The sequence below is a fragment of the Macrobrachium rosenbergii genome, chromosome 12 (assembly GCF_040412425.1).
Source record: "Macrobrachium rosenbergii isolate ZJJX-2024 chromosome 12, ASM4041242v1, whole genome shotgun sequence".
NCBI classification, from domain to species: Eukaryota; Metazoa; Arthropoda; class Malacostraca; order Decapoda; family Palaemonidae; genus Macrobrachium; species Macrobrachium rosenbergii.
Window position 1 is genome coordinate 65,282,820 of NC_089752.1, and position 12,125 is coordinate 65,294,944.

A 12,125-nucleotide genomic window follows, 5' to 3' on the forward strand; every position below is an offset into this window, starting at 1 on the left:
CATATGACCTCGGGGGCTTATTTTCTTGCTCCTCACAGAGGTCACTGTTGTCACAGGAATGGCAGTCGTTTTCCACGTTAGGATCTTTCCCAAATCCTGGTGACTTCTGGTAACCCATGTTCGCCAGTTTTTATGGGGAACTCAACCTTTCTGGCGGATTTTCGGTAGGCTTTGTCTCCAATCGCCTTTTATCTAAAAAGAGGTAATTCAAGCAGTCACCAGGTCTTTAGAAAAGATAAACAGATGTGCCAAAAGGGGAGCATGGAGAGAAATTTTCATAGGGGCTGAGTTTCTCACACCCTCCTCAGTTAGATATCAGTGCCAAATTATGTTATTTCAGAGTGGAACAGTTTGTAGGTTTGGGTTTGCTTCCAGAAGTGGATTCCCACTTGACAGCTCCCCCACAAAGTTAACAATTGCACCTTGAATTGGGTGGAAATGTAAACAACTAATTGAACTCAACTGAGCAAACTGATAAATCACTGCTTCCCTTTTGGTGGTGACATTACATTTCACAGAAAAAAATAATTAATTCTGTAAGTAAATCAAAAGCAAAGTACATATCACTGATTTTTAAATTGGACTTGATGTAGTTTACGTTATGCTGCAAGTTAAAATCATATATCTCTCATATTATTAAGTTAAAGTATTATAGCAAATACAAAATTAAAAGGCCTATGAATTAATATTTCAAGAAACTAGGTAAAATTAATATTTCAAGAAACTAGGTAACAACACGGAGAACAATAATAAGATTAGTATGGCATTAAAAATTCAGGTTAGACATGCACTTAATTAGTAAGGTTATTTTGACAGTCCAAAGTCATGCTGTTAGGGTGCCTTGAGGAGGCATTACAATGAAGTACTCATGGGCTTAGGTTAGGTGATGCCACGATACTTGTACGCGGCAGCATGGTGCCAGATGTGGCACTAACAACACAGGTACCTTGCGGCACAAAGCTAAGTACAATGGAGGACAGTCAAGTATGTGAAGTACATTGGCTTTGCGAGTCACAAGTAAAATAAATGACAGATGCAAGAGTAAGTAAAAGTTTTGATTAATATGCCAGAAATACATTTCTTAGCCTATGAAGGCTGGCTAGGTTCATTCTTTAGCCCCATAGGGCAACAAAGGGGCAGCCAGAAAGCGCGACCCCTCTGGTATGAGCAACTGCCAATGGCGATGTAATGGCACTGTGCCAGGTGTGGCACTCATGCGGCTAGGCTGAAAGGCTCTGCTATATTCAATTTAAAAGTTACCATGCCATTGCAGGCATTAAATAGGAAGTCAAAGGACTTACGGTACATATAAAAAAATCTGGTGATTGCACTCTGCCTTGGCAGAGTGGGAAGCAAATTAAGATGAGGAGTCATTTATAGGTTTATACAAAGGTTCATGAAGGGGCAAGATTGCCAGGAAAATATTAAATTAAAAGATTGGAAAGAGAGAGAGAGAGAGACAGAGAAATGATCAGAGTGGTAGAAGGTAACATTACAAGAGGAAATTAAGTCACACAGTTGTGAGAAGAATAAACAGGGGAAGAAACCCGGCATCCTCTTCTGGACAGAGATGCCAAGGTTCTTTGTAAGATAAAGGTGAGGCACTTTGCCAAAGGGCACTACTGAGAGGAGAGCTCAACAGCTCTTATTGGGCTACCTGGATTTATCTGTGCCCGTGACCTTTCTTTGGTGGACCTCCTTGGTAGTGGAATCGGTGGAACCGAGTCCGAGGGAGACATAGAAGTGCCACCTGTCCCGGTTTCTTTGATAGTCGAAATAGGGGCATTCTTTACAAGCTCCACTACTAGTCGCCGCAGTCCCTTGAATTCATCGGGTGAGCTTCCGCTGTGGTCAGAGGAATCCAGAGGGGACCCAAGTATACTGTGGACTGTCTCTCGCACTGGCACTGGTAGCGGTGCCAAGCCGGAGGGGGAGAGGCGACCTGGACTGGGATCCCTTGGTAGAAGATTCAGGGTGCGCCTTGGCACTGGCACTGGGGCAGGGTCTGGCACTGGAATGTGATTTGTCAGGGGCTCGACAGTCAGAGCCTGGCACTGCTCGGGGCACTCAAGTGGCACTGGCAGCAGGTTTAAGGCAGGTCCTTGAGGACTCTTGGGTGGTGATTTATTTGTTGAGGGGTTAGGACCCCTGGATTTCTATAACTTAGAAGGGGACCGGAAGTCCTGTCCCAGGAGGAGTTCATAGCCTCCAGCAAGTTGGGAAGCTACTGCAAGAGAGCAGATTTTTTATCTTTGAGGTCTTGTGACCATTAACTTGACGGTGGGGAGAATCATCTTCTTGCGACTGATACCCTCCATTGTAATAAGTTTACGTCTGTCAATGGTGGCCCCATAGGGGAAATTATCTTATCTTATGAGGGAGATTTGCGTGCCAGTGTCATCGAATGCTGTGACCTGGTGGGCGGGGTAGCAACCTCTGGGAGGTGCCACAGATATAGGGCCTTCAGCTGGAGGGCCTAAGGTTTTTGGATTTGTCACTGCCAAAGCAATGACGATTGGTTTTGTTTTACTAGGGCACTTTGCCCATAAAGTAGAGTGTCCTTGAACCTGACAAGCAGTGCAATAATTTTTGCTGTAGTCTCAGCGTGGCACTGTCCCATTGGAGGGGGCAGGCCCTTGGTTGTCCATTCCAGAGCCAGACGTGGCTTGGTTTAGCGGGATCTCGTTGGGGGACTTAGCAGGAGGTTCTGGCTGATTCTCAGCCTTTTAGCAGCACTGTTCTGTGGAGTGCCCGGATTTTTTTACAATAGCCGCACATGGGCTTCTTGTGAGGGTGCCCATTCTTGGGCAGAGGATGACCGGAGGTAGGAGAAGAGGGCCAAATCTTACGGCCCCAGGAACTGGCTGTGGGATGGTGAGTGTCTCAGTGATCTGCCAAACGGCAGCACTCATCTAGCATCGGAGGGTTCTTATTGCAGAGGTAGGTAGCGAGGGCCAGAGGGGCGTAGTGTAGGAAGTCCTCGAACTGGAAATTTCTATGATTTCCTCCACAGAGGTAGCGTTGCAGGATTCTATCCACTGCTTGAGCGCTCGGGACTTATGGCATGCCCAATCAGCCCATGTTTGACCTGCCTCCTTTGGCTGTCCTCTCCAACGTTGTCTCCATCTTTCAGGGGTGAGCTCGTAAGCCTTAATTATGGCCTTCCAGACCTCTGAAAGATTTCCGCGGTCTGCTAATGGGACGGAGCAGAACGCGGTTTGGACCTTTCCCTCCAGATGTTTCGACAGCAGCATAGAGATTTCTGCGGGCTGGGGCTTGAAATTTCTGAGGACATCTTCCACTTGGGCGAGCCAGGCCTCGGGCTCCGGGTCACTCCATTTTGGCATCATGGAGCTGGCGGCAGTGATAGAGGATGGTGAAGGCGTGGTTGCAGGGCTACGGACCCCTTGAGCAGCCATGGTGAGCTCATGGGCTCAATCCCGGTCTTCCTTAGCTAACCTTTCTTGCCTTTCCCTTTCTTCCTTGGCTTCTCTTTCTTGCCTCTCCCTTTCTTCCTTGGCGTCTCTTTCTTTCATTTCTCACGCTTCCTTGACTTCTCTTTCTTTCCTTTCTTGCGCTTCCTTGGCTTCTCTTTCTTCCTCCTTTTTATCAACCCAATCTAGCAGTTCTTGGCCCTTAAGCCCCATGGTTTTTCCAGTATTGACTAGGGCTGTGATTTCGATGGAGTAGGAAGTCATACTGCCGAAGCATCGAGAGAAGTTTGCTTTTACAAGGAGCAGGCTATATTATCCCAACTGAACGTAATTCGCAGGTTCAAAGGGCAGTTCCTTATGTAAGCTGGTTGGAGAACGTGCTCTTAAATGCAGTACCTAGTAGCTTGAAGAGCTTAATGAGTTCTTTAGATGAATGCAATTAATGAAAAGTTCGTAGAATGTGCTCTTAAATGAAGTACTAGTAGCTTGAAGAGCTTAATGAGTTCTTAGTTGAATGTAATTAATAAACAGTTCGAAGAATGTGCTCTTAAATGAAGTTAACTATTAGCTTGAAGAGCGTAATGGGTTCTTGAACGTAAGGTTCTTAATTGAACGGATTGAAGGGGTTCTCAGAACTCAAAAATGTAATATCTCTGCGAAAGATCCATGTCAATTAGAAACAAAACATCACGTATGACTTTTACTCTACTCTGCAGATTTAATATGCTGTGAACAACAGTAATAATTTTCTTTTCTAAGAAAGTGATATTAAACAGCATTTATGAGTAGAAAATAAAGTAAGATGATTACTAATTGGTAAAAAGGTTCGTAAGAGAACGAATCTAGTGTGTTCCAAGAACATAAATAAGGTTCGTAAGTGAACGACTATAGCATGTTCTGAGAACATGCATAAGGTTCGTAAGTGAACGACTCTGGCATGTTCTAGGACAAAAGGAGAAAATTCTCAAGGGCATTAATATAGCGTGTCCATAGAACGTGTGCGTTCATAATTGAACGGCTTTCTTATGCTGAGAGACACCTAGGGTTGAAGCAGATGAGCGTACACTATGAAAGTAGTATAGGTGACGCACGTCCTTACTTGGTAAAAGAACTTAGTTGAGTGCAGTATGATGGTAATCAAATGCAAATAATATGATGGTGTTATAAATTTCAGCGCCAAGACGAAGTAAATAAACCTTCCCTGATATGATGACTACAAAATGCTTATAACTAACATGCACAGCTTGAATATCCTTTTTATGGTCAAGTCCAGAATGTATTTACTCTATTTAAATATGCAAGTTGCCTGACTAGTATAGTATGGTTATTGGAACAATGGTCGCACTCGTGTGGTACCTGACGAGGGGGTGGGGGGAGGGCAGCTGGGTGAAACACTTGCTGTTCGTTGTGAGCGAAATCTCGCGCAAAAAGATATGAAAAGTCAAACGTTATTGGAATGGTTTTCCCAGCTTGGCGCTCTGGATTTATGAATGCATAGAAATTCTCTCGATTACTTATAGTTGAAATGGCTGTTAAAGGCAATGAGTACGGAATTTACAATGGCTCACATGTTAGCAAATGAAGTGATTTTTCTTTTATGGATGCAAATAATTATTTAAAATTTTAAACAGGGTTTTTATGAACACCTAGCGCTTTTGCTACAACAAGTGAGAGAGAGAGAGAGAGAGATACTCCAGGGATGCAAAAAATTTCTGGTTGGGCTATAATTCACGGCCTGAATTTTACAGTGTACCTAGCTAATCTTTGGACGACAAATTGTCCAGGGCACATGGAGGAAATAAGAGCACTATTTCCTTTCTTTATCACTTATGTTAGTATTTCCCTGCTTAGCTAATCCTAGTGGTTCAAACATGCAGACTACCAAGCGTTAGTCACAACTCTTTAAGTTTTTGGAAGATAAGCTCTCTCTTCACTATGAAAAATCTTGTTTCCTAACAGTGTGCACAGTCACGGTTTTATTCGCACCTGTGATAAGCTAAAAATGATAATATTGTACTTATGCTGTGGGAACTTGCTTGCTTGTGCTTAAAGTGGAGGGGGTATGATATCAGGGTCATCTCTAATTATGCAGACCAGCTAGCAGTTGCTATTCTGCTGATAATTGCGAAGCAATTTACATATCCAACAAGGGGGTCGCCACTTTTAGATTCTTACCTGGTGTTAGGAACAATCGTTTGCCGATTGTTCCCTTGGTGGGTTGTTGCCTCCTTTGTTGTGTATTTTTTTCGTGCTGGTGAGTTGATATCTGTCATGGAGTGCTTGACAGCGTCAGTCAGGTTCATAGCAGCAACAAGCCAGGTTCGTAACAGCAACAAGTCAGGTTTGTAGCAGCAACGAGTCAGGTTGAGGGTAGCAGCGAGCCAGCTGGAGTAGCAGCAGCAGGTATCCGTACCGGAGAGTCAGGTCCCGGCAGCATAACAGCGGAGAGTTTCTTGAGGAAGAGATGGTTGCCATGTTGGCTCTGTCATGATTGTCGTAATTGGAGGAGGACATCAGTACGTTTCTTGGAGGACGAGATGGTTGCCGTGTCGGCTCTGTCATGGTCGCCGGTACTGGAGGAGGACATCAGCACTGTGCTTGAGGACAAGATGGTTGTTGTTTCGGCTCTGTCTTTGTTGTCCTGCAGTGTTCCCATGTTGCAGCTTCGTCTGTGGATGTTTATGTAACTCTGGCTGTAATGTAACTAGTAGCATGCTGCTTACATATTATTTATTATACTGCTTATGTATTTCATATTATGCTGCTTGTGTATTTATTGTTGTTTTTGATGTATTATGCTGCCGGTGTTAATTTATTTTGCTGCTCAAGTGTTTATTGATCTATTTGAGGTTTAATTATTATGCTGCCTGTGTATTAGTTAATTTTGCTGCTCTTTTTGTTTATTGATTTGAGGTTTAACTACTTGGATTGTATTTTGCTGCAGTCTCATTTTTGATGCTCATTTACTGTATGTACTCACCCTTAGTTTTTTTGGTTTTGATGGTTGCTGCTCCTGTTAAGTGATTAATTCACTTGTAATAATGTCCATTTAATTGCTTAGTTTAAATTTAACCTTGACTCAACTGTACATTATGTATAGAAATTTCGTAAATAAATTAATTTTAAGGTAACTTTTCTGTTTTGTTCTGCTCCTCCCTCCTTTCTTTGTCACCTCTCATCAGTCATTACAGCCCAATTGCTTGTTTTTTTTAAAGAACCTGTCGATCTCGCGTAATATTGGCGACCTTGCCAGGATTGGTTCTGTTTTGGCTGGCGGGGGTGTGGCAGCATCGGGGGAGAGTATTTTGTTTGTAAAAAAAAAAAGAAAAAAACAGCTGGGCTGAGGGCCATACTTCAACAAGGGGCTTTACAGATAAACACTTGGGTTTACTTTAAATGGAACATATTTACAGTCAAACATGTCAGTCAGAAGTCTGGGGAATGATAGGCAGATCAAACAGGGCTGCCACATGGTTAGTTATGCTATCATTGTTTAAAAATTAAATAGTCTATGATTACTCCTCTTGAAAGGGATACTGAAGAATTGATTGCAGTGGCCTTTTCACTATAAGAAGCACAAGACAAGTTGATGTTTCCACAGCCGATGTACCGTCTGCAATTTGATAATGCCAGCGGTTACACAAGGATAATCACAACGACCTCAGACGAATCGAGGGATGCAAGGAGGGTGCCAAAATAACTCAATTCTGTACAATATACTCGCATTAAAATCCACACTGAGCTAAATGAGTCAGGTCTTTGTGATAACTCACACTTCAGAAAAGAAAATGAGAGTGCAAGTGAAGATTAAAGATACGTGACTGTTGAAAAAAACCTCTAGTCAGGACATTACCTTATAAAGGAGCAATGGAGGGGCCTCGTTGAATTTCACCAGATCTGGAGGGATTGTTTTAGTGGAAAATGCACAGGTAATGCGACTGGGTGGTCAAATGGTGACAACATGGATCGGGTCAGCCCAATAAAGGGGCTATGCAAGGGAGTTGTGTGTGTGGATCTGCTACCGGGGTGTTTCTGAGAGCGATCGCAGCATTTTCTCTTTTTATATGACCTCGGGGGCTTATTTTCTTGCTTCTCACATAGGTCACTGTCGTCGCAGGAATGGTGGTTGTGACCTCGTTTTCTATGTTAAGATCTTTTCCAAATCCTGGTGACTTCTGGTAACCCATGTTCAACAGTTTTTATGGGGAACTCAATCTTTCTGACGGATTTTCGCAGGCTTTGTCTCCATTCGCCTTTTATCTGAAAAGAAGTAATTCAAGCAGTCACCAGGTCTTTAGAAAAGATAAAGAGATGCACCAAAAGGGGAGCATGGAGAGAAATTTACATAGGAGCTGAGTTTCTCAAGCCCTCCTCAGTTAGATATCAGTGCCAAATTATGTTATTTCGGGGTGGAACACAGTTTGTAAGTTTGGGTTTGCTTCCAGAAGTGGATTCCCACTTGACAATATACATATCTATATATATATATATATATATATATATATATATATATATATATATATATATATATATATATATATATATATATATATATATATATATATATATATATATATATATATGTATATGTATATATATGTATAATATATATATGTACCAGTATATATATATATATATATATATATATATATATATATATATATATATATATATATATATATTAAAATCTATAAATAAATATATATATACATATATGTATGTGTGTATGTGTTTGTGTAACGGACGACAGGAAAACTTCCATATGAACATATTTGGAAATTCGTGTGTGACTGAGACTAATGTTTCCACACTTCACAACTGATTTTGACTGATGGCTATCGACATACGACCAACTTGTTATGCTAAAAAACCGACTCGATGCATAATTTTCACGACAGGTTTCGTTCTTTATCATTCCGATTTTCCTCATTCTCTTTTTCCAGGATTTTTTAATTTGACGTACAGGAACTCGTCCATCTAAACTTGCTGTCGATACATCGTTATTTCTCTCTTTATTCCTCCTTTTCACGTATCAGTCATAATAATTAAACCTGGTACATGAAATGCAGTCTGTCTGTCTTCACGTTTATGACGGCTGTCGCACAGCCCGCAGAGAGACAGCGTGTCTCTTTCCACCGGCCCCAGTATAAATAAATATACAGAATGAAGGTATACAAAGCCCGAGCTTCGGGAGGGTATGCAACGTCCCCGCGTCGAGACTTGCCGTCTCGACCTTCCCAAGTATATATCATAGTCATTTATGACAGTATGTGTACATTGATAATGAAAAAAATTAAGTTATTACTTTATCAATTTCATATATTTTACGAAAGTTATATAGTGTATCTATCTTTCAGAACACAAGTAAATCCATTTGTCCTAATGCTAAAGCCTTCTATACGGAATTAGCTACCTTCTTTTGTATTTCAGAAATTATTCAACCTGCCTATACTTAAGAATTGGATGTGCCGTACGAAATATTTATGGAAACATTAATTTACAGGACTATAAAAATTTCAGTATCATCACATTTTTGCTAAAATGGCCCTGTTTCCTGAAAGGATTTAAAATCATTACCTCTACTGATGTGAGTTAAACTTTTGTCAGCTAGAGATCATCTGCTTTCGGCTTGAGTATAGCTTTTTTCCGCAAGAAACTTCACTCGGCTTCGGGTCACTTTATGATTTTAGCTTAAAGATGACTGTAATGATAAATTGTTGCTATCACCTACGTCACTCAACGCCTAGGTTCGTCTTTCTGTATTCTGACGGGCAACCTGCAGCTGCGGACATATTGTTTATAATACGGAGATACGGTACTCTTTCTTGCTCTACGTCTGGTCTGTTCCATAAAAGAGAATAAATACTGAAAACCAGTTTCCCTGACAAATTCATTATATGTGGGACGGGTTCCACTGAGAGAGAGAGAGAGAGAGAGAGAGAGAGAGAGAGAGAGAGAGAGAGAGAGAGAGAGAGAGAGAGAGAGAGAGAGAGATTAATCTGAAATTTCGAACAATTTGTATCCTTTGAAGCAGGGGTTCCCAAGCTCTCGGAACATTTTAAAAGGAGAACTGAGGGGCCTCGAAGCGGAATTTATAAGATGTAATTCACATATCAACCTTGGTTAAATCCTTGCGCACACTGGCATAATTGGCGCAGATTTCAAGCAACAACTACAAATTTTATCAACTGATTACCATTACTGTACCACTAGAAAGAAATGTATTGTTATTTATAACAGTAATGTATTCCTTTTTATGTTAAGGAAGCACGGGTCGGTGGTCAGGTAACTCGAAAGCCACTTGGTTAAGGAACCATGACAGAGCCGCTTTATCTTCAGAGGCCGGGGAATTTTCAGACAAGGACACTAAGTTTAAAAAATATAAAACCAGGAACTTTGGTGATGAGGGAGACGTTGGATGTGAAGAATGGTTGTGGATGACTGAGAAATTGTCTTCGTCCCGGTTGGTTGCTCCGAGCACAAAAGTTTACACAAAAACCTCTTGTTGTCTTAAACACCTTACTACAGCGCCATCGCTGTGTAAATCAGCTTATAATACTAAGAAGTTTTATTCTCAGTTGGTAGGACTGAGTCTCTTATTCCCTTCAACTATACTGACAGTCCGCCAATGTGCAGAGTCCACACAGGCATGCGGAAGGCTTCCTCTGGAACACCCTATATTATAAAGAAGCTTTATCAGTCCCGACCACTGAGTCATAAGTTTTGGAATCGCATAAGGATGGGTCGAGGGATCTATTCTTAAATAAGAGAATGAGCGACGATTGGAACAAGATAGTAGAAGTTACTAATCAGGAAAATTCCATAGGAATTTACATAATGGCTATGATCAGCTTATCGGAACTAGAATGACTGTATTATATGAGTTCACTTGCAGCCTTCATATCATCTCTCTCTCTCTCTCTCTCTCTCTCTCTCTCTCTCTCTACATATATATATATATATATATATATATATATGTGTGTGTGTGTGTGTGTATGTATGTGTGTATATATATATATATATATATATATATATATATATATATATATATATATATATATATATATATATATATATATATATATATATATATATACATACATACAAATTTGTCTTAACCCTCTTGAACACATTTCAATCATCATTCCGCAGACCTTGAGGATCGAAAAACCCTACGTCTCAGGAAAAAAGGTTCTTAATAAGAGAATATATATATATATATATATAATCATGAAGCTATAAATGTCGCTTAATATCAAATTCACGCTACCTCGGGAATATCTCCGATGGAGAATTGTCGCCGAAGGGGAATTTATATAAGTGATAAATGAATTGGTATCATCGGGACACGAACCCTTGACACAAAACCTATTCAGCGACTCCAGTAGACGCTACCCATTGAGCTATCAAGAGAGGTATAAATCTTTGCCGAGTAGGCTGTACTGATTTTACCCGTCGTGAACGGGGAAATTGTACTTAGCCTCGGCAATGACCCACCTCCGCCATGACAGTTCATTGGTATGTTTGGAACACACAGCTCTTATTATGAAATTTTTTATCACACCGTGATTTATATACAATCATGAAGCTACAAATCACGGTGTGATAAAAAATTTCATAATAAGAGCTGTGTGTTCCAAACGTACCAACGAACTGTCATGGTGGAGGTGGGTCATTGCCGAGGCTAAGTACAATTTCCCAGCTCACGACAGGTAAAAACAGTACAGCCTACTCGGCAAAGACTTATACCTCTCTTGATAGCTCAATGGGTAGCATCTACTGGAGTCGCTGAATAGGTTTCGTGTCCCGACGATACCAATCCATTTATCACTTATATAAATTCGCCTTCGGCGACAATTCTCCGTCGGAGATATTCCCGAGGTAGCGTGAATTTGATATTAAGCGACATTTGTAGCTTCATGATTGTATATAAATCACGGTGTGATAAAAAAAAAAATTCATAATAAGAGCTGCGTGTTCCAAACGTACCAATGAACTGTCATGGCGGAGGTGGGTCATAACCGAGGCTAAGTACAATCTCCCCGCTCACGACGGGTAAAAACAGTACAGCCTACTCGGCAAAGACTTATACCTCTCTTGATAGCTCAATGGGTAGCATCTACTGGAGTTGCTGAATAGGTTTCATGTCAAGGGTTCGTGTCCCGACGATACCAATTCATTTATCACTTATATAAATTCCCCTTCGGCGACAATTCCCCGTCGGAGATATTCCCGAGGTAGTGTGAATTTGATATTAAGCGACATTTGTAGCTTCATGATTGTATATAAATCACAGTGTGATAAAAAATTTCATATATATATATATATAGCTTAGTGTAAGGAGTCAGGAGTCAATCCATATTAAAAATCATCAATAAAGGGAAGATGTACAAGCTGACTTTATTCCAACGTTTCGTAATTATCCATTTACTGTAATTACATCATCAGGGCTGTTAAAATGAAACATAAAATTCTTTGTAAAATCGTAAAAACTAAAACTAAAAATTAAGAATTGAAAAAGCTGAAAATTATTCATACAAAATTTCAGAAATATACACAACATTAAAATTAAAGAAACGAATAAAATTTTTAAAATCTCCACATTGAAATGAAAGGTAACAGAATATACAGTAAACTAAAAATGAAAATAACCGTGAAAGGGGTTACAGAACAAAAGATTAAGGACTAACC

The 12,125-nt window shown here is 40.5% G+C and overlaps 1 protein-coding gene across 4 annotated transcripts in view; it reads right to left on the reverse strand.

Moving 5' to 3' along the window:
* The window catches only part of LOC136843704 (solute carrier organic anion transporter family member 74D-like), a 165,224-nt gene that overhangs the window by 135,259 nt on the left and 17,840 nt on the right, over positions 1 to 12,125 (reverse strand). The window contains exons 2-3 of one of the 4 annotated variants that reach the window (XM_067112291.1): positions 7,288 to 7,694; positions 5,610 to 6,103 (exon numbers count right to left, since the gene is read on the reverse strand). The exons of the other annotated variants lie outside the window; for them this stretch is intronic. The gene's annotated coding sequence lies outside the window, so the exon portion shown is untranslated. The remainder of the gene's footprint in view (positions 1 to 5,609; positions 6,104 to 7,287; positions 7,695 to 12,125) is intronic. 4 annotated transcript variants of the gene reach the window in all.